Here is a 24,377-nt window from a genome sequence, read left to right as displayed (position 1 = left end):
AGCACTGAATGAAAGCAATTTTTAACGATTTTCACAATATGATATTTATTAATTATTCATCTTTAAATTTCGAACAATATTTTAAGAAACACAGAAACTAGATTTGTTATGGACTTTTACATGACTTAATAACTGATAAATTTCTTAACTCTACCTAACATGATTTAGAAAATGTTTGGTTAACCAATTAATACTGTTTTAAATGTTTTACGAAACAAACTCACTTATATTAAGAACACAGAAACTAAACTAATCCTTATACTATGAAATGTTCAAAAATATCATTTTAATTTTTATCCACTGACATTGTCTATGGTTTGAAATGAAGTTTTCAATTTCACAAAATGTTTTTACTTCGAATTCGCAACACTTTAATTTATGTTTTGGAGAATATGCTTAGGCAACTGGACTTACGTTTCCATAATCTCTGCATTGGAATGTTCAATCGTCACTCTAACCTCACTTTTAGTCGTGGTTTGACAGCTGTACTCGTCTCTTGAAGATGGTTTTTGTGTGTGAGTTGGTTGTTCCCTCGTTTTCTACGATGTTATTTGGGGAGCTACGGGATAACATGCACCCCTCACCTGTGTCTGGGACCAACTTGTTTCTCTTCCAACTTGTTTACTTCCCAACGATGCTCTGTTGTTTTCCGTTACAAGGTAAATTTTCTGATTTGTCCTTTTGTTATTGGTCACTTGTATCCATGATATTGTTTTCTAACTGCGCACTTTCTCCAACATATTGCGATGTAATTTTATTTTAATTAAATTACGGCGTAATTTATATTTTGTAACTGCGTAGTAAATTTTACACATCTTAAACTAATTTACAAGAAATTTTTATATGACATTCTGCATGACAATTTTTATAATAAACTTCTAGCCTATGTGTTTTTCTGATACTATAATATTTGAATTTTCTTTTGTACTAAATTATTTAACGTTTATTTAATTGTAAAATTGTTAAATTGGCCATTCTTGTGGCATTTTTCTTTTGCTTTCTTGCTTCCACTTCGATCCTAAACTTTATTTTCTTGACATGCTTCTCGTTTAAAATGTATTAGTTAAATTTTGAATGATAATATTTTAATTTTTATATGAAATAACTATGAAATGAGATTTTTATTTTACTTTAAAAGTAATTTATGTCTTTCTTACAGTCTACATTATAATTTCATGAATTTTTCTCTGCTATTACTCGGTGTCGTGTCTTGAGATACAGTGTGTTCATTTCAACATATAATGTGTTTATCGACATGTTTACAGACTTGGAAATAATTTTTAATAGGAAGTAGAATACGTATAATATCGCCTTTAATAACCAAAATCTGCCAAACTGCAGAACAGTGCTTAAAGGTATCAAAGTTGATGGGGAACCTCTGGAATAGTCCCTTGTGTATATAAGAAGAGGTGAATAGTTGTAGAGGTACATAATGTACGTACGTATATTGTTGCTAGATTAATCATAGGTAACCACTAATCAGTTCTGATTTAGTATTCCTTACGTAAACTTGTGTCAATTTATCTTTTATCATTTAAGTTCAAGCAAATAATTAGTGAATAAATATTTAAGGTAAATTATTTTCTTTTTTTAGTTGTGTCAATTGTTTGTACAAATGGAAAAGGATTATTGCGCTATGTTGTAAACAGAACCAGAGCTAGCGATGAAGTCAGCAGTTTCCAAAATGCTTCTTCGTATTACTGAGATAAATTCGTTGATATTAAAAATTCCTTCAACTGAATTTCCGCACTCCGATCAAACACCCTGTATTATTACAAAAAATGCAGACGCTTAGAAAGTTAAATTAAAAGGTATTTCATTAAAATTTTTAGTAAATTCGGTGCAGCCAATTTCCGCTAGAAAATTTTTAATGTACCTACTTAGATTTTCAACTAAGATTAAGTTTCAAATAAGAGGAAGCGAAGACGAGGATATTGTTTTTGGAAGACGACTAAAATATGATGTGATTAATGTACAAGACTAGTTTACATGTAGTGCAAATTTTTTATGCAACTTCATGGAATGTATGTAGTGCGGTTTCCTCATTTTATCTAATCTACGTCATATTATGCAAGAGAAAGTTAAGATAATTAAAGCAAAACAATGCGAGATACCTCAGTCCACTGCAGCCTCTTTGTATGTTGGACGTAAGCCCATAAATCACCATCCGACTTGCCTAGAATACGCAAGAAGCATAAAACTTACTGAACGTCATAGAAAACATTCTATAAATTATATTCAGCGTAAGGAATTATCCTTTAGATAATAGTTTGATCAGGTGCGTGTGTGGCAACCGTGATTACACTATTATTAATAAATCATAAGGTTGCTATAATAATAGAATGTAAAATATTGTTTGAACGTCTCGCGGATTGTAACCTCGATTTACAAAAATTATAATCCTTTGATTAATGAGAGGAGTTACAACCGCACACAAATGAATTCTTTTTAAGCAAACGTTTATTTATAGCTCTAAAAAGAAGGGAAATGTTAAGAATTCTAATGGCTCTCTACTATTGTAGAACTATTTACAGTTATTCCTTACTTCCAATCCTTACAATTCTTTATAGTCCTACAATGTCAGTGTCTAACAGGAATAAGCTTTTAACTTTAATTTATTCAACAGGCCAGAAAAATATATAGATATTGATTTTTTTGTTTATACTGTTTAAGAGAAAATTTATTGCCGAGAAACGTTCGTAGATATTTTCAAAATATGTGTAGATACAAATAATTTAATATACAGGGTGGCCAAATGAAAACGAACCAGAGCCATTTTCAGGAACTGCGTCAAGATTGTAGAAAAACTCTCAGAGCCGTCGATTTTAGATTAAAGGGGGACATTCTTTGCTGGTATTTTCGACTCCGCCGCTTTTACCCCCAAGCATGGGTAGAGTTGTTTCAAAATCTTATGAGCTTTGACCTTCATATGCGCAGAAACATAATTCCGACCGTCGCCTAAATTATTCTACGTCCTAAAAGCATTACATCTATTATTCACAGTCTATCTCGAGCTCTCGTAGCGTAAACAAGCCTGTGATGCGATTACAGTCATCATAATCATAATCATAATCATAATCATAATAAAATGCACTATTTTTTATTATTTTAATTTAAGCAATAAAAATATATATAACGAACGTTCGCCAGTTGACTTTATTGATGCCTGAGCGCTTTACTTCGTTTCTGGTTCTAATAAGGCACTTGGTCTAATTATGTGTCAATGTTTTCACAACGTGCTTATTAGAAGAATTATGCGGATACACCACGCCTTTTACGCATTTTGCGGCTCATAAAATTTGAAACTACTCTAAGCATCACCCCAAAATATTTAAATGGCGTTGGGTTTGAGTAATATTTCTTTTGGAAGCTCTTACAATTCTCTTTACAACAGACTTTAAATTTTATAATTCCGCCCAAATACTTTGAAAAAAATTTACCTTTTAAAATTTAAATTATGTTTAGTTGCTTACTTACTACTTAGTTGATTAAATGTTCAAACTGATGACCGCCCGCTTCCATATAAGAATAAAGATTTTGTTCGAAACGTTCGCGCACATTCCGAAGCATTTCCGGAGTGATTCGACGGCATTCGTCGATGATTCTTTGACGTAAACCTTCCAGCGACGCTGGCTGTGTTTTATAGATTTTACTTTTTAGGTATCCTCATAAAAAGAAATCAAGGGGCGATAAATCCGGTGATCGTGGAGGCCATTCAATGCTGCCTCTTCTCCCAATCCAATTCCGTAAAAAACGTTGGTCCAAATACTGACGGACAAATAACGCATAATGAGGAGGAGCACCGTCCTGTTGAAAAATCAAATGATCTTTATCATACTCTGGAACAGTTTCAATAATGTCAAGGCAGGATCAACAGCGTCTTCCACTAATTGCAAATACATTTGGCCAGTTAAATTACCAGGTAGAAAGAAAGGACCCACCAGCCGGTCACCGAAAATTCCAGCCCATACATTTAATTTTTCCGATTGCTGTGTATGCACCTCGTGAAAAACTCTTGGGTTGGAATCGGACCAATAGCGGCAATTGTGACAATATACCGTCCCGTTCAAGAAAAAAAAAGCATTAATCAGAAAAACAGATGTTAAAAAGGAACTGTGGATCGTTCCCTGCTCGCTCACTCATTATTTCGCAAAATTGCAAACGGCGGTCATAATCATCCTCATGAAGTTCCTGGACTAAATGTATTTTGTATGGATGGAATTTATTCTTCTTCAAAATGGTTTGTATGCTAGTTCGATTGATCCCAGACACAGATGCCAGCTGCCTCGTACTTAATGTAGGATCAAGATGAACTTGTCACTGCAACTTCACTAGCTTCATAAACTATAGGTTTTTCAATTTATCGTTTTTTATTGGCTACGTTCCCTGTCTCTTGAAATTTGTTTACTAACTCTAGAACATACATCCTCCTGACATGTCGATCTTGATGTTGTTCATTAAATAGCTGATCTGTTCTATTCGCACATTTATTGTTCATAAAGTAAAGCGAAATGATACATACCCTTTCCGCAATGGAATAAACCATAGTTTTTAATTTTCAAAAACACAATTAAATAAACTACCAACCAACGCTTCCAAATAATACTAGAAAATAATTTGGAAACCACTAATTTTACGTTCATTGTGTGTGTATAGCATTCATTTCTGTTTTTACAATTGTGTTTTTTTACGAAAGTGATAACAAATCGCCAAAAACCAATGTAACGCAAGAAATACTAAATTTATATCATTGGCGTACTTAACTCGAGTAACTGACATTTTTACCGTTACTAATTGTTTGTACATAATTTTCAACTTTAAAATCAAAATTCTTAATAAGTATTGGGCGCAATTATAAAATTTGAAGACTGTTGTAAAGAGAATTGTAAGAGCTTTCATAAAAAATATTACTCAACCCCAATGCCATTTAAATATTTTGGGGTGATGCTTACCCTTGCTTGGGAATGAAAGTGAAGGAGTTAAAATACCAGCAAAGAATGTCCCCCTTTAATCTAAAATCGACGGGTCTGAGCGTTTTTCTACAATCTTGACGCAGTTCCTGAAAATGGCTCTGTTTCGTTTTAATTTGGCCACCCTGTATATAATAACTGTGACATACCATTTCAGTAAACTGTAAAATTACTTTTCATTTACATTAATAAACGGGTGCGTTTCAGAAAGTAAATACAGCTCAGAAAATGTTATTGCGTTGTTATTGAATACACAGCCCCACAAAAAAATGGGAGGTCTGAAAGGCAAGAACATGGTATCCATACGTTTTTGAGGTCCCTGAATCTGAATCCGGTGCTCGTTTGACCCGATCAGGTCTGGGTTAAAGTCAGTTCAAGACCAAATGTAGAGAATCCCGTGTCCGTTTGGCTCGATTAGCTCTGGATTAATGTTAGTTCAAGGTCAAATATAGACTCAATTGCCAACAAAGTAATCCAATATATCTATACGTTTTTGGGACCGCTGAATCCGAATCCGAGGTCCGTTTGACCCAATCAGGTCTGCTAAATACTCTTGAGTTCGAAATTTAAAACTAAAAAAAGAAAAATTAAATTTGAGATACAAATAAGATTAAAGAAAGCTTTAATTCTGAGCCCCTGACTCTCGAGTTAATTGTTTTGACAAAATTCTAGTAATTCTAATTAAGTAAGCTTTAAACCAATGTGTCCGTTAATGCTTCATGTATATTAATCTACACAGTGAGTCCGTGTCGATTGAGATTCTTGAGAACAGTTTTTCAAGATAGGTGTAGTGTAACAGGGTAAATGAGAGTCCTTTTTAATTCAGTATAAAATTATTTTATTGTAATTCCTACTAGTTTCGACTATTATACTATCATCAGAGAAGAAGAAAAATAACAATCATTCGAAAAGATATTGCTGCATAAACAACTAATAAATAGTATTATAATATTTGTTTAAATATCAAAATATCAGTAGATTTTAAAATACTTTTAAGTCATCAATCAATAATATGATTTTGTTGTGCTGCATTGCGAATATATTGTTAACGTAAATATGAATAATGAATTAATATTGGTATCCATCCATTCATCATTATTTTAGTATTCATAAATTTACCATGAATACTAAGTACTGTATTCATTATTCAGACAGATATTACTGAATAATGTATTCGATAATGTATCGATCACATTTTGTTAAACCTCTGAATTAAAGGTTAAAGAAAAAATACGAGTTTTAAAAAAAGCGTCTCACGCGAATTTATTTAAATTTGGTACTTCGCTTTTGTTTTCGATTTTTTATGCGAATATACGTGCATGCCATAGGATTTTTCAGACATAGTCTGTAGAAAAATAAAGTCGTATTTATGATTATTTCATATGTGTCAAGCAACTTACAAGGAGTGCTTGAGCTATAAAAATCCATCAAATTCTTTTTTACGTGTTTAATATCTACGGTATTTAAATAAGTTTAAATTTATCACTAAATTATAATTATCTTATTTCCTCGGTGTCCTTAAGTACGGGAATGGCTAGTTAAATCAGTGTAGGTAAGACAACCAAACGAATAAAAACTGTAAAATTTACATACTAATTTTCATAGTATTCTATGGAGCTGTGTCGAAACTCAAGTACACAATAGTGCGTGGGCAATGTTAGAATGTGTGTTAGCGATTTTTGTTTCAAAACTGGTTTGCTAGAGCCCTGAGATATATTCGTTTCTGTCAAATGAGGTCACCTGCGCATATTTCTAAAGGTCGCTATTTTTTTAACGTCTGTTCCATTCATTGCATTAGCATAGTAGGTTTGGTTAACGTTTCATTATCTTAATGGCAACAATGGTAAATTTATGGCATGAAACTGTACCTGCACTTATGCAGTTGGTGTAGGCAAAGCATAAAACTAAAGTTATTTGAGATTAGATTTGTTCTTAATCTGTTAGGCACGCCTGGGTTAAGAGCTTTATTGAAATTAAACTGATGCATTAACTACTTCAATTACCTGCCAGTAAGAAGCAATGCTACTACCAGTGTTTTAAAATTTAGTGACTTCTACCACGTGGTTACAAAATGTTCTATTTATAATAGTATTATTACTAATTTTAGAAAGAATTAGAAAAATTTTGTAGAGAAAATTGACCCTCAACTGTCTTAAGATTACAGGAAATTCAGTTATGGAATGAAGTTGCTTAGACAAAATGACAAAATGCAAAAGGACCCCGCAACTATCCTTATGGAAAACCGGTCACCATCGAATGGTACGAAACTTTGCCGAATGATAGTCCTCAATATGTCTATCAAAAGAGTCCATGGGACCTAGGTCTGAAAAACTACTGTTCTGACGCCTTCTGGAGTTATCGAATTCACGTGCTCGATGACCATCAAGTCCAATGATTTACGGGCGATTAAAAGCAAATATTTCTTTATAAAGTGACCAAGCCGGCTGTTTCTTGATGTATTTTCGTGTGCTGCTGAACACTTATCCGTCATCAGCATATCTGCAACATTCCTTAGTCTTCAGAAAATAGTTGAAGCACCTTCAGAAAACTTGATTTGATCGAGAACATGGATTCGATAACTTCAGAAGGCTATAGCTTCAGAACAGTAGTTTTTCAGACCTAGGTCCCATGGACTCTATTGATCGATACATTGAAGACTATCATTCGGCAAAGTTTCGTACCATTCAACCGGGACCGGTTTTCCATAAATATAGCTGCGGGGTCTTTTACTTAGAAGGTTTTCTCACTTAAAATATCCCTCTCCTGACCATTGCTAACTGCGTCACTAAGACTGCCGGGAATGGATAAGGCATAAGGTCCACAATAGCGTTAAAAATCCATTAACGTAGGTAAGCCAAAAGACCAACGAAGTAGTTGGTCCAAACCAAATGAATTTGTTTAATAATTTCCAAGTTGTTGCTGCTGTCGTATACCAAGTCTCAACCGATTTCAATTTTTACTCAACTTTCGAATTTAAGTTAACCGTCTGCAGACTGTCTACGCAAGAGAAGCCTATGCTTGACGGCATCTAACCCACCATTCCAATGAAACCGAAGATGCGGAGTGGAAATCGAAATTTTCGACCAAGTTTCGAATATTTCGAATTAAGTTATTCCTACCTGAAGCTTCCAATTGCTCCCAACGACTAGAGGCGCAGTAGACGATACCGACGGAGATAAATGTTGTTGTCAGAGTAACTGCCAACGATGCGTGGGATGTGCAGAAAAAACACCTCAGTTTCGAATTATGGGAAATGAAAAGTATCCCAAATATATCGAAATTAGAACTGAAGCAGGGCAACACAAAAGTGCACCACCACATCGAAAAATAAACCCTGATACTGGTGCAGGTCTAGTTCACCCAATGAGACGGAAAATCCAGGAATGCCAAAATTGGGATCTAACGCGGAGATTCCTGCAGGGCTACAGCGGAGCCACCACGGGTGTGATTGAACGTCAACCCTGGTAACTTACCAGAATTAAATTTCTGGCCAGTGTGAGTATACGACCCAAGACCAAGCGTATTCGTTGTTTTTCGATACCTTGAAGCTGTCCTTGTTTATTGAACGGAAAAGTAGATCCGAAGGCTCTACCGAGGGTCTCACACAACATAACAACCCCGTCAGTACTTTCTGAGCCTTCCGCGATGATCCTTAAAGATAAAGTTGCAAACCAGGATGGATCTAGTGCTTAGTACGTTTTCATGATTTTAAGCTTAAACTCATTAAAGCATTTTCAACTTATTTATTGTTAATAATACATTCTCAATAAAACCACTTGTTTCACATATTCAAAACACTGTTAGAAATTTTGAGAGAGCACCGCTGAGGCCTAAATCATAAATCTAGACTCAAATGAGCTCAAAGCTTTATATGTCTGCAGCGAAAATCCTGAACGAGGTACTACGAATAAAACCTGCACAAGTACCCAGGCGAGGCAAAGCTTAAAAGACAGCGAAAATGTATTTTTCAATGTATTGTCTGCAGCTGCTTGTTCATAGTTTTAGTAGTTGGCGGGATTTGTGCCTCGTAGACAGCTTTTTGATCGTCGAATTATTTTAGAGATATGTGTGAATTTCGAATATATAATTTTTTTTGGTGGCACGATTATAAATCTGACTTCTGGCGATATGACGAAAATATATTTCTAGCATATTTCTAGGATCTTTCACTCAACAAATGCAAAGGAAACCATCAACGCTCTGTTTAGATTATTGAGTTACGAAAACAAGTGAAACCTACAAAATAATAGGAATAAGCATTAAATTACAAGCATTCAACGTCAGATCGAAAAGTTTCTCAAGGAAGCACTCAACGATAGGCGATGATATGATGAATTTTTCTAAATCTATGGGTGTCCTAGGAATGTTTCTCTTAAAGGATGATATTTATGAAATTTGCCCGGCAGCTAATGTCGAAGTTGAGAGATAGCATGTCGAACTGTAGAAAACAGACCTACATAACATTTAAGTCAGGTTATGGAGGTATTTAAGTATCTATTTACACCGTAATGTGATTGATTGTTAATAAAGCGTCGAATCAGCGCCGACTTAAGAAAGGACTGATCACAACGACCAGTTGAATCGCCTACCGCACAGTCCGCAAAAGCTATTAAAAGCTAATAACGCTTCGCATTGCTCAAATCAGTTAATGTATGCCTCCGAATTACTTTACAATTATTTTTATTGGAGACCACTTATCATCTTTGACAGCTCTCGGAATACCCCGTTGACCTGAAAGTTAAATAAAACAAAAAGTAATCGAGGCAATACGTGTAATTATAAAAACCATTTGTAAAATGGAGCCCAGCTTTAATTGCGGGTAATATTTTATTCACATAAAATGTTTTATTTTAATTTTACTTTCTAATTATGTCTATATTATTGTAGATGGATAATGAAATGCGTGTATGGAAGGAAACTAACATTGCTATATAGAGTTGGAATACATTTTTGGTATTTGAGTACCTTGCTTTTTTCCTAAGTGCAACTGAAATAGCAGAATAGCAACACAAGTAGCTGTGTACTTATAACAGATACAAAAAAATGGTCTGCTATGGATGAGAATAATGTGTTTTGACCAAATCTGCTATGAGAATTGTTAAATAGCCAAAACTACCCTCCGATCTCAAGCAACACCCAAACCTCTGGATTTGGTAGGTTTTTTCTTAGGCACAGCCCCTGGAAACGCATCAATGTGCCTCCAGGACTGCAAAAATAACAGAAAACCATCCTTACAACTAAACATCGTCATCGTCATCGTCGGCACAGCCCCTGGAAACGCATCAATGTGCCTCCAGGACTGCAAAAATAACAGAAAACCATCCTTACAACTAAAAATCAGTTGAAATTTCACAGTTTGTGCTTGAGGAAAGCTATGGAAATGAGTTGACACACTTTATGTTCATAGGATTCATTAATATTTTGAGTGTTCAAAGATCCAACCCTTTATCTTCGGATCAACACTACAAAATCACCCTTAAAATCTTTGTTTTGTTCAAGTAGGGACCCACCAAACGTGGAATCTCAGTTGATGACCTATTTAAAGGTTTTAAAGATTTTCCGGTATTTTTGTAGTTCTGAGAAGTTGCAAGTGTCATTTGATAACTAAAATATGCAATACAATGAGTCCCACGAACATGATTCATTGACTCGTTTATAGGTCTGTGCCTAAAAACAAACCTACTGAATGTAAAATTTTCTGCTACTTTTTAAGTTTCAGAGGTGATTTTAGATCATTTAAAGTCTCTGGAACATGTATAAATAGGTCGTAGAGCAATAAGGATAAGAAGCCACTTTGAGATCTATCGAAGTCGAGAGGGAATAACACGTCGTATCTTCAGGAAGAGTTCGATTTTGCCATCTGGGGTTATAGCTGACAATTATCACGTCCTCCTTGAATGAACGTACTGAAGATAAAACAAAAATTTTAAGAGAAGGTACTCAAATGGAGTCGTTATAACAAATTGTGTTGATTTTCTGTGAAAATTTACATAGTTTTTTTTACGGTGTAGCCACAGCACAGAAAGCATCGCTATTTTAAGAAATGCATGAGTGAATCCTGTGATGCTATAAAAATTTACCTTATATATTTTCAGTTCTGTAAGTTTTTTTAACGGAATTTCCATTTGAGGAATGTGTTCGTAATAGAGAATATCATCCATATTACCTTGTTCCTACTTGGATGCTGCGAAACTTGTTTCTTCTTGTCACGGCGACTGGATTGAATTGAATGTAATTCAGTTTTCTCACTGTGACGTGGATGCAGCCGAATATTTGACTTCCTAGTCTTTCACCAAATCAATCAATCAATCAAAGCATGATTTTAAAAATGATCATTATTTTTTCTAAGCACAATTTTGAAATAATTGTTAGCCAATTATTATCCTTACAAGATGAATATAGAAATAATATATAAAAATACAGTCTATCAGTGAAGCAAAGTACATATGTACAACAGTTCTGTTTTAAATTAAACATCTTATATTTTTCACGTGTAACCCTGCGTACGGTGACCTAATTAGCTTTTAATTGATTGCGTGTGTCAAATTTAGAAAATTCCTAAAATTGTGAGATAAATAGTCTTTTAAAATGTTTCAAAAAGTACCTAATAGAAACAAAATAAATCATACTGTGAAAAGCGAACGATAACCAAACGCTCTAATTCTCTGATATATCAATTATCTTATACATAGGGTTTTCTATAAATGTCTATAAATTTCAAACTACATTCTTCAGTTTCTTAAATGTAGCCTGTACCTGTTGACGGTTTCACTTTGTGCTTTATAATCTCTTTAAATTTATTAAGGCATACCTAGTGTTATTTTAGCAAATTTTTGATATACTTCATTTGCTGGAAATTGAATTATCATCATGCTTTCATATTGTTGGTCGTCGCCAGTTACATAATTACCTTTCGCTTTCTTAGCGTTAGGGCTTTTTGACCTGCCCTTGTTGTTCTTGGGTTCCCTTGGAAGGTGACCAGTTACAGAGGCAATGTTTCAGGGAATCGCCATTGTCTGAAGAGCGGTTCCGTCCTTAATGGCTTTAGAAAAAATAATAACCGAAATGAATATCAGGCAGGCCTAGGGTTTCCGAGAGTGAGTCCTCCCCCACAGAATCTAGCCCGGGAACAACAAGGACAGGACAAACATTTCTAGCTAAGGCTAAGAAAGCGCAAGATAATTCTGGTATTGTACTTTGAATATTAGCATAAGTATTAAATTCAGTGACGTTTTAGAAAAAAAACCTGATTTCCTTCCTCAAAATCTCTATCAATAAAGAAAATCAAAATACGGAAGACTATTTAAGGTGTTCTTAGCGACCTCTATATTTATCCCGAAAATATTACTCTGTGCCAGATTTCACTGACATATCTTAAAAGGTAAAGATATTACCGGTAAAAAGTTATGAAAAAAAAAAATCTAGGACGGGTCTTAATAAAAACATGTTAACGTTGAGGTATAACAAGTTAATTGCTTTGTTTCGATCTAAGACAGCTTTGGCTACTTATTTGAGTGTTTGTAAATAAGTGCGAAATATTTTAGGGGGTATGTAAATAAGTGCGAAATATTTTAGGGAGTAGTTGTCGAAGTTTGTGAAATAAAGTTCATATAAACGTAAGTCGAAATATGCTTCATTTCCGAGATACAGTGTGTTTAAGTTTTAATTTTTTATTTATTTTTATTAATTATTTCAAAGAATTTTAAAGATATTGACTTGAAACAACCTGTATCTCGGTTTATATGAACTTTTTTCACAAAATAACTTCGGCAACCACCCCCTGAAATATTTCGCACTTACTTACAAACACCCTGTATAATAAAATATTCTTAATCCTGGACGAGAAAATAGTTTACGGCACATTGTGACGTTACACCCTGTGCGGCATGTATCTACATTTTTAGGATATTCACTATATCATCAGAGCATCTAATAGATCTCTAAGAATATTTGCAAGAGATTACAGAAATGTAGCTATGCAAATCTATCTAGAGCTATCGACGCAACTTTCTCCTAATAGGCCATAAAACTTTTATAGGTGTGAACGTGGGTACCACAATACGTACCTGCTTATTGTTACATCCTGCTGGCGGACTTAGAAGGAAGTGTATTTTATGTTCTCCCTGCCCCGATTTCAAGTAGATTACAGAATGAGGATATCTGTTTCTATGGCGATACATATTTTACTACAGTAATAAATAGATATGGCACTAATACCTAGCAAACGATATGAAAAGCATGTCTCGTAAAGAGTATAATAATCATTTTGTTGTTGTGTGGAAATATCGTAAATGTGTCTCTTATTTCGAATACATTACAGGCTTCCTCGAACAAACTTTTCTCGATTAAAGAAAGCATATCAACAAATACATTATTAAAAGACTAAATAACAAGTCTTGTCTCTTAAACACCTTCATTAATCACAATTAGTTTCACGACATTTATTTTGCCACATTTCAGGTTGCAAAAAGATTTGTCTATAGCATATTAATAATACATAACTAATTTCAGTCAAGAATTAAACAAAGTTTCCAATCCAAAGTCAATCAGCCTCAAAAAAGGTTCAGCAGACAGAATTCACCCCACTTTCGAGCGAGCGCAGCTGACCGCGATGTTGGAGGACAGCAAACTTGAAGAAGTTGATCCTGAACCGAAGCTTGTTCAGATGTCATGAACACCGTATTGGGAAGGCGATTGAACGTCGACCTTAGGAAGCTGATGAAAGTAATTAAGGGCCATTCAACGATCCAGGTTCGGCTTCCAAGAAGTATCTAATTATTCTTTGCGATTTTCGCTACTGTCCGCTATTTTGAACTACGACGTGACGTCAGTTTCAACCAATGGAAGAAGAGAACGGTAAAACGCAACACTATCAACACAGATATGTCACGCATTTTTAATTTTTTTGTGTTTTACGTATGTAACAATCTTAGTATTTTCAATTAAATTTGTTAGCCATTTTTTCTGAGGTTGTGTTTCGACAAATTAAAATAAATAATTTTCACACTTTTTAAAAAACAAAAGTTTGGTTTACAGGTATATCTTTGGAATACAACAGTCAATTGTTTTTTTATGTATATTTTTTTGAAATCACAAGAAAATTTTTGGTCTTTATCACTCTTTCCTATACAGAAAAGTAACAGATTTAAGAGATATAAAATGTTATATGAATTAAGAATTTTGTTCATTTATTCTTCTCATAGGTATATGTAAATTCTATTTTCTGTAGTAAATAATTAAAAAAATAATTGGTCAACCGCAAAAAATAAAGTAAATTTTTATTAAATCTCTGTGACAGTTTGAGCACACTGGACACAATGGAAAGATATTTGTGGAACACCACAATATAGTTTTCCTTCTTATTTATATAGAAACCATTTAATTATGTCGCAATTTTGTCTGCATATATGATTTGTTTTTGTCAGCAATTAATTGCGCACCCGGTATACAGTTTGCAGCTTGATCCCATATATTCCATGTTTCTTTATTTTGTGGCAATTTCAAGCATAATCATGGAAGTCCGAACAAATTAACTCTTTTGTAATAAAAAAGCCACACTTTATGTCTTAATAGACTGGTTTCAGCAATAAATTAGTTCTGAATAACTTTACAGCATCTTTAAATAGTAATTGGTAATAATTAGTTCATTCCAAGGACGGGATCATATTTCATGGCTAAGCTATGGTTACTTTTATCGCATTTACATAAATTATCTCAATTCTGATAGAATAATTACCATACTTAAAATTAAACCAAGCTTTTACCTAAATATAATCTTAAGTTATGGGATAATATGTCCATAAAGTAATTTTAAGAGAAACTAACTTTTATTTTTAAAGCCAACTTGGATAACGTCTTTATCCAGCAGATGGCGATTTACGATTTTTAATGCAACCGAAAACTTTATTGCGCATTTCTAATGATAACATATTTATATGTGTATAATTGTAATGTGTACTGTCAATTTTTTCAATCTTAGCATGTAAAACACATAAGTATAGAGATTTTAAATCTAAAAAAAGGTAAATCTAATATAACCAATATTTAAAATCAACTAGGTACTTTGGGTCACTCTGTTTTAGCACTTATGAAGCTAATTTTGAGGGCGTAATGCCCATAATCTCTGGGAAGGTTGATAGATGGGGGATTAATTTTAACGAAAAGAGTAGGTAAGTTAAACAAAAAATTTTGCAGTTACATTGAAAATTTAGAAATGTATTTTAGTTATTCAGCCATTGATAAAACTAATTCTATCTATATTACGATAAACTAAGTATGGTTATATAATTGTAGGTTCGCCATCTATGAGCAACGTTATTTAACCTACAAAGAATGTTAAACCGTAATTGCTACTGCTCTCAATCTTTACTAGTAGCATTGCTTTGTACCTACTGGCAAATAGCAACCTATTAATCTGTAGGTACTATGATATCATTTGTAACATAAGGAGAAATAAACTTTTTAACTCTTATCTCTTGACAAGATATTGCGGATGTAATCTAATGCTGGACGAAACTTTAGTCCGCAGAATAGTTGTTTCCTGCAATCTTATTAGTTGAAAACATTATTAACCTTATCGGGGAAAATGACGACCACTTTAAGGTAATCAAAAATTGATATAATGTCATCAAAGATATTTTTAATACACTCATATCTCTTGTTTTCTGTAAATTCATATAAATAGGTACCTATTATTATTATTATTATTGCGATATCGATGTCCTTTTTTCCAGAAGCGAATTTGAAGAATTCCACCCAGCTTATAATAAGATATAATGCCACATAATTACCTACAGAGGAATTTATCAGTAATAATAGCCATTAATGAATGATTACCGAGGCAGTCGATGGTTTGTAAACAGGAATAAGAGTATTGATAATACTAATAATATGACGATAAAAAATTGTTCTCACGCTAACTATGGAGAAACAGGAAACAAAATCGATTATGCGTAAAACTTTTTGTGGAATAATGCAGCAGATTACACGGTGTCATGCAAGACGTCGCAGTTCCTCTCTTGGTGCTTCAATCTTCCTAATTGGGCTGCGATATAGAGGGAGGAGATCGTATGATGTAGCAGTGATCTGAATAAAAAGCCGCTCGGCTTGTTCTGAGTGTTGGAAATATATCATGATTCACTAAGATATAACATAACTTAACTGAATGTTTAAATTTTACTAAACAATTCGATTGTGTGTCTGTCTATTCTAAAAAAATGCACTTCTATAGTTTTATAATTCATACCTCTGACTTAATTACCAACTTCGTATCTTACCAACACACATATCAATATATAAGACAGAGAAAAATTCTAGATCAACTTGTGTCGAACTTAGTGCGGGAGTGCTACAGGAACCTGTGTTTGGACCTGTACTATTCTTAATTTATATTAATGATCTAACGAGCTCTATAGATGACTTCTTATCAACCATTCAGTTTGTTGACACAAATATACTGTGTACGGCTTTATATTGAATGAATTAATTGATCAAACTAAATAATCGGAATGAACAAAATAGACGTTTTGTAATGTATATGAAGCGAATAAATCACAACTGAGATTGCAACACCTTTATTCTTTCAAGTCTTCTATACAATATGTATCTAACAACGATCACTGTCCGCTTAAATTCTATCCTGCGTGGATTTTCTTTCTGTCTCTACCACACTTTTTCTATATCTACAAAAACTATGTACACCTTAAAAACCTAAAGACACACACACACAATATAAAGTGATACACACACTAACANATAAAAAATTGTTCTCACGCTAACTATGGAGAAACAGGAAACAAAATCGATTATGCGTAAAACTTTTTGTGGAATAATGCAGCAGATTACACGGTGTCATGCAAGACGTCGCAGTTCCTCTCTTGGTGCTTCAATCTTCCTAATTGGGCTGCGATATAGAGGGAGGAGATCGTATCATGTAGCAGTGATCTGAATAAAAAGCCGCTCGGCTTGTTCTGAGTGTTGGAAATATATCATGATTCACTAAGATATAACATAACTTAACTGAATGTTTAAATTTTACTAAACAATTCGATTGTGTGTCTGTCTATTCTAAAAAAATGCACTTCTATAGTTTTATAATTCATACCTCTGACTTAATTACCAACTTCGTATCTTACCAACACACATATCAATATATAAGACAGAGAAAAATTCTAGATCAACTTGTGTCGAACTTAGTGCGGGAGTGCTACAGGAACCTGTGTTTGGACCTGTACTATTCTTAATTTATATTAATGATCTAACGAGCTCTATAGATGACTTCTTATCAACCATTCAGTTTGTTGACACAAATATACTGTGTACGGCTTTATATTGAATGAATGAATTAATTGATCAAACTAAATAATCGGAATGAACAAAATAGACGTTTGTAAAATTCTTAGGTGTATATTTAGATCCCAAGTTACTGTGGAGTCACCACGCAATTCACATTTACAATAAAATTTAGAAAAATTTATATCTGCCTCGTAATTTGATTAATCAAATATCGCTACCAACCCCGATAACAATGTATCATGGTCTTATTCATTTCGTCATTTCCTATTTTCCCAGTGTAGTTTACAAATAAAAGCAAGATAAGAATAATTTCTGGTCAAAGAGATGACTGTAGAGAAAAATTATTCAACTTTGCAATAATACTTGGTATATGTAATATACAGCTATAGTCAGCACATAATGACCTTCATTTTCATTTTACTAGAAATAGAAACAAGCTAAAAAAACTGGGCTGAGTAAAGCAAGGAATGGAACTGAATACTGGTGTTTTAAATTTTATAACGTACTACCGCAAGAAACAAAACTTTTACATTTAAAACGTTTTAAACATAAAGTAAGTCAAGTAGCTGTTTTGGATGAAAACCACCGGTATGTCAGAGAGATCATAAAAAAAGTTGTACCTACGATTTCCTTTGAGCATTGTAAAATAAACTTGTATGTAATGAAAGCATTTTCAGGACAAACAATATTCAATTGTTTCTGTAGGAATTTTCTTCGTCATATTAAACTGTTCTAATTGCTTTTGGTGTAGTGCAATTCGCGTTAAGCTTTATTATTCTTAACACAGACAATAATTATACGATTACTGAAATTTCGAGTAAGCATTTTATATTATAACGAGCGTTCAAATAAAAACGTGGTCGAAGTTGGGTCTGACACATTGGACGTAGGGAGTAGCTTATAGCGACCAACTTAACCTCATTTCTCAACGAGCTGTATAGCAGCTGTCAGTTTCAATAACGTTAATGACTATATAACTTTATTTTAAAGAATAATCGTGATAACAATAACAAACAATTAAAGAAGCTGCGGAAAGCGTCCCCCTCCTTGTTATAACAATAATTTAAAGCAGCTGCGGAAAGTGTCCCCCTCCTTGTTCCAAGCACTTTTCATACCTGTTCCTCAAAGAATTAAAGACATTTTCTAAGATGCTCGGGGTATTGTTAATTTCACGAATCTTGTCTATAAGTCGAGCCTGCAGATGGTTTAAATCAGGAATAGGCAGTTCAAAAATAGTGTTTTTAAGGTAAGGCCACAAAAAGAAATCACACGGCGTAATACCACATGACCTCGGTGGAAATTCATGTTCAGCATTGAGACTTATTAATCGATTTTGGAAAACTTCCCTCAACATATTCATCGTCTCGCCTGCCGTATGTGCCCTTGCGCCATCTTGTTGAAAGTAAAAGTTTGTAATTTCGTTTTCTTCCAGCTGGTTAACAAAAGGAGCGATAATTTCTTCTCTATACCTTTGCGCAGTAAGAGTACCATTAAAAAAAATAGGTCCATAAATCCTCCTTCGATTGAGAGCACACTAAACTCCAATTTTTTGAGCATGTAGAGGACCCTCAACAAAAAAGTTATCTGGTTTTTCAGAAGACCACATTCTCATATTCTGTGAGTTTACGTAACCACTTAAATGAAACCAGGCTTCATCAGAAAAAAAGGTGATATTATGAAGTTCACCGTAGTTGTTTAAAAACCATTCACAAAATACAGCCCGTCGCGGAAAATCAACTTCATGAAGTTCTTGCTGACAAGTTAAACGATAGGAGAACAAACGCAAATCTTTTTTTAACACTGTGTGCAGGTACCGACTGATACTCCCACCATTTGTGATAAAACAAGTACAGAAGTTATTGGCGCATTTTCCATTATTTGTTGGACATTTTCTTTTAATTCTTCAGTCCGCTTTTTAGGTCGGCCGCTTCCTTCTTTTCTTGTTACACTGCCCGTTTCACGAAAAACATTAACACAACGCTGAACTGTACTTTGAAAAAGTTTGTACTCAACAACGCCGGGAAATTGATTTTGAAATTCTATGAAACATTCCTCAATAGAATACTTCCATATTCCATCAATCTTGCGTCCATTTCTAAAGTAGGACTCTATGATAAACACTTCTTGTTCTTGAGAAAACACCATTTTAAACGCTTTTTAAAACGAAAATATTCAAATTGATAGCGGTGATATAGCGCTTTGACAGATGACGTTTAAGTTCATTTGCTATACGCTACGCCCTACGTCCAAATTTTCAGAACCCACTTGACAACGTTTTTATTTGAACGCTCGTTATATGGGAGAGCAAGGAAATAACTAAGAAGCTCTGCGTCTGTATTCGCAGGATTCTACCTCATCGAACTTTTATCTGAATGCACCAATAGCTGGAGAAAAAAACAAGTATTCTGAGAGTAGAGCAAATAATGTCGGTCGATTTAAACCTATCGAAGAACGAATTATGAGTACAGTACAATCCAGGAACATCATTTCGAAGAATAGCCTTGATGGAAAATGGAACAAACGAAGTGGCTCACATTTCATGCAAGGTTGTTGTATTCTTGCCATGTTGAAAAGGTCAAGGCTCTTGATCCAGCAGATTCTGCTATAACACTAGCACTAGACTATTGTGGGTGGTTTTTGCAGAAATTAGTTTAAAATTCAGCTTTCTTGTCCAACATTTTATTGACTGATGAGGAAGTTTAAAAAAAAAATGGTATCATGGACATGCATAACGTATATCATTGATCAGATAATTCTCAAACCATAGTCATTTATCAGTTTTAATTTTTTATATTAAGCGAGGAGCAACATTTGTAACTTCCTAAAAAATGATTTACCTGATATTATTGTAGATGTTAGTGATAAAATATGTATTTCTTACATGATGGTGCCCCAGTTCATTTTACTTAAATAATGATTTTATTGAATGGGGCGTAGTGAACCCCATGCTTGGCTTACAAGGTCTTCTGGGGTGAATCCGCTAAATTCCTATACGTAGAACCGACTTAAATCGGTTATATATTTAGTACTCATTATTAAGAATTGTAATTTCTGTAACGGGTTGTGTAATGCTGCAATCAAGTCGGGAATACGTCGAGAACTTTGCAACGTATTCGTAAAGTTGATAACTATTAACTTAAATGAACCTTTTTGTATTATAAACTTCAAACGAAAATATCTCAAATACTTTAAATCAGATAAATAAAAAGTACTTCGTTCACTTAAAAATGTCAAAATTTTTAATCTTTTGTTAAAAAAAATTGTGAAAATCAACTACTTACTTTTGCAATAACTATTCTTTCTAAATCGCTTTTTTAAATATCACTACGGATATCGCTACGAAAAGATGATGGCAAAATATATCAAGAAAAGCAATTAATTTACCGCTATGCCTAAAAATTAATAACTGTTGTTTTTTTTCATCCTTCAAAATTCTGTCGCTCATTTAAGAAGCACTTTAGGCTCTAAAATGTCCATGAGAACTTTTTTCTTATTTTAATCACTACCATCTCTTCCTAATATCCGTCACACTATTCCTTTGGCACCCTGTATAATAACTGAGGATACAAGTACAACAGCGTCTAACTTAATGAATTAATTGAACCAGTACACCATTGTACAGGTAAACAACTGGACATGTAAAACGCCAAATATCTTCTTGGTTTAATAGCCTCTAGCTCAATGCTAACATTGGTCAATAGTTTCCATTTCCAATACGCTTACGAGTATCTATGAGGTATACACAAAAATGTAGTTGTTAATAAATCGTACTAGCAATTGCCATCCTCAATATTTGCCGTCTAATTAAGAATTGTACCGCCGCTATGTGCACCGTTCCTCGATTGAATGATGGATGAGTTTGGAATGGGCATATTTTTTCCTGGTTGGGAATTGTAAAATTTATGGTTCGCATGAAGTGATTGTTGTGTAATGGAGGGCGCCTTCGATACACCTGTTGAACTGGACACTGGCTCGACCTGTTCGAGGCCTGACCGAATAATGCGGCGATGCGATAGCCACGCGGCCCGAAGCCTACCGGGCAAGGTCGTCGACAGATCGCTTTCGGCCGTCAGCCGGTGCTTCTAAAATTGCACAGTTTATTGACATTTACTATTTGGTAGTCCGCTCTTTTATGCCTTCTCCCTAAGAAATAAAATTTAATGCTCTTTGGAGATGGCGCGGTATTCCGACACTCCAAGAATTGGATGACTTAAATTAGTCGAAGTGTTTAGCTGAGAACTAAAGTTAATAGGACATTTCAAAATTAAGAATGGTCTTGGATTATTTTCCTTCATTTACTGTTTGCCAAGGTACTTCAGTCTGTCTGAGTACCAAAACTTATTTCAACTGAATCATCCAATATTTAAAAATCACCGTTTAAATCATCAATGATCACACCGGCACACACAAAAGAAATCGAGAGAGAAGATGTTGACTCCGATAGTGCTACTCATTTTGAATCCAATAATCGATGAAACACACTCTTAGTCTAAGTTTAACTCCTAATATTTAGGGTTAGATATTTTAATTAATAAAATTATATATAGGGTGAAAATGGACCCAAAAATCGCTCAATTTAACCAAAGAAAATATTCGCTTTGTTCAGACTTTTTCTATGTATAAATTCCGACTACGGCATCGTTTTCAGCTCATCAAAATACGTCGGATATGATATATAAGATCTTTAAATTTGGACTTTTTTCTGTGCCTGATATTCTGTTAATTAAAATGGCCAACCCTAAACCTTAAAACCCAAACTTTGACCAAGAGTGTGTTTTATCCATTATTGGCATCAAAACGAGTAGCACTGCTCGAGTCTACATCTTCGCATTCTATTTTTTTTTGTGTCGGTATAATTAAACTATGAAAAGACGAGGAAGCTTGAAGGTACACTGTATCAATTTGAAAACTTGCTACTATCAAAATTTAAGAGATGTAAGTATACAGTAGAAGTATTTAAAAAATTGTGGGCAATATCTCGAATAGGGAGATATAAGATATAATAAGATTTTCTATGATAGTTATTATTCGAGCTCCTTGAAAGCCGAATTTTCTGATTCCGATTTAAATTATAATTTTTTAATAAAAATTAAGTTGTTTCAATTTATCAATAGTTAGGTTTCACAAAAATAAATACATTTTAGATAATTAAATAAATGTTGGAGGATTTTTATCAATTTTATCACTGTTCATAACTTTCATTTTTTTTAACTCAAAAACAGTGTAGTGATTTGACAAAATTAACTGTTTTCGATATACACCCGTTTTGGTGATGAAGATGCCATCTTATTAGGACTGGATTAACAATTTTATAACAATCATGATAAAAAACAAAATTCTCTTTGTATGTAAGAAAAAAAATTTTTTTAAGTAGAATATATAACATACATACCATAAAAATCAATAAAAAAAATTCTATTTATATATTTGAAAAGTATTATTTTTTCGTGTTTTCTATATTTATATTTATTATCTCTTTGTACACATATCATTAAATATTTTTATTCTGAAGCTTCTAAATAATGAATAAATATCAGATGTTATGGCTTTGAGTTTGCTGTTGTTGTGATTTGCAAAACGAATGCTACAAACTTTTTGTTCATATAATTTTTAGTGAATCCGAATATATTTGTAAGTCCGAAGAATAATTGCGAAACCCGAAGTACAAATATTATACATTCGTATACCAGAGAAAACCTTCTATTTCAGGGACACCTTGTTTATACAGTTTTTTGAAATACACTTTTCTGTTTGAAGTAGTACAGTTTGACCATAAAATAGTTTGCAATTTATGATTTTCTTATTTAACTGTCTAGACACAAAAAAGTATTTTTTTAATATTTCTCTTATTTGAGTAATGAAATTAATAGTCATAGTGTATTGGACTATCCTTAAGTGTTTAACCCATGGTATTGCGACAAATAGCTACTTTGCAGATTAATGCCCCACTATCATTGAATTTTACGGGTAGTATCTAGCAAAGAGCATCATCCGTCAGTCGAACCACCAGACATACAACTTATACATATAACTTAATCCTCGTCAGTGTGCCATAGGGTGGACAATCGACGGAATGATTAGCTATTTTTGTCTTAACTACAGACATAGATCTTGTTTTCATGGTACCTGTAAAATAGCAAGTCGCTCTCCTCCAGTTTGTTCGTTTGAAGACCTTGAGCAGCAATGACCAATCACAGATTGTTACATCTTAGTTTAAGACACGAAAAATGGCTAGATTAATTGTCGGTTGTTCCACCAATGACATATTGATGAGAACTAATAATTTCAAAGCCGGTGTATGTCTGGTGGTTCGACTGACTACTAATCCTAACTGTTTACTAAATGCTGTGGATCAAATTTAAAATGAGCATTACTTCGCGGAGTAGTTGTTTCCCGCAATGTCATCGGTTTAAAAATTGTTTTACAAATTGCCGACACAAATCTTGCTTTCATAGTATTTACGAAGTGACAGGTCACTCTCTGTCACATTGACCGTTTGATAGTTTAAGTATTGACAACAGTGACCATTTATATATGCATTGTTACATATAACTTATTCTTCTTAATTTATTATTTCCGAAGATATTTTAGTTTGTTTAATTTTTAAGACATTAATTTTATTTAACAAACAAAACGCTAAATTTGAATGATCACAACCAACGAGTACAATATTTTCGATGGTTTAATGAACATTTGAACGATGATAATTCATTAGACATGTTTTATTCCGATGAGCCATGGGTACATTTATCTGGTTATATAAATAGTCAGAATTATAGAACTTGGGCTGCAGAAAATCCGCATAATTTTATTGAAATATCGTTTTGGCACTAATAAATAAAAAGTAACATAACACTAAGTTATATTGTCAAGTTGCAAATGGAATCAAACACAATAATTTTCAAATAAGAAAAGATCTTAGATAAGGTGTATCTAGGTAGGATAAAAAAACTTATTTTTTTTAAATCAATATTTATACAGTGTGTCCACGGATGAGTTTACAAGAGGAGAAACTCTTTTGTTCTTCACTTTTGAAAAGTCAAAATTGAAATTTTGATTTTAAAATTTGTATTAGGACATTATTTGAGGTTAAAAACAGATCTGATTCATAAA

This window comes from Anoplophora glabripennis, unplaced genomic scaffold, assembly GCF_000390285.2.
Source record: "Anoplophora glabripennis isolate ALB-LARVAE unplaced genomic scaffold, Agla_2.0 scaffold23, whole genome shotgun sequence".
NCBI lineage: Eukaryota > Metazoa > Arthropoda > Insecta > Coleoptera > Cerambycidae > Anoplophora > Anoplophora glabripennis.
The sequence above is the reverse complement of the archived record's forward strand: the minus strand, read 5'-3'. Positions refer to the sequence as shown.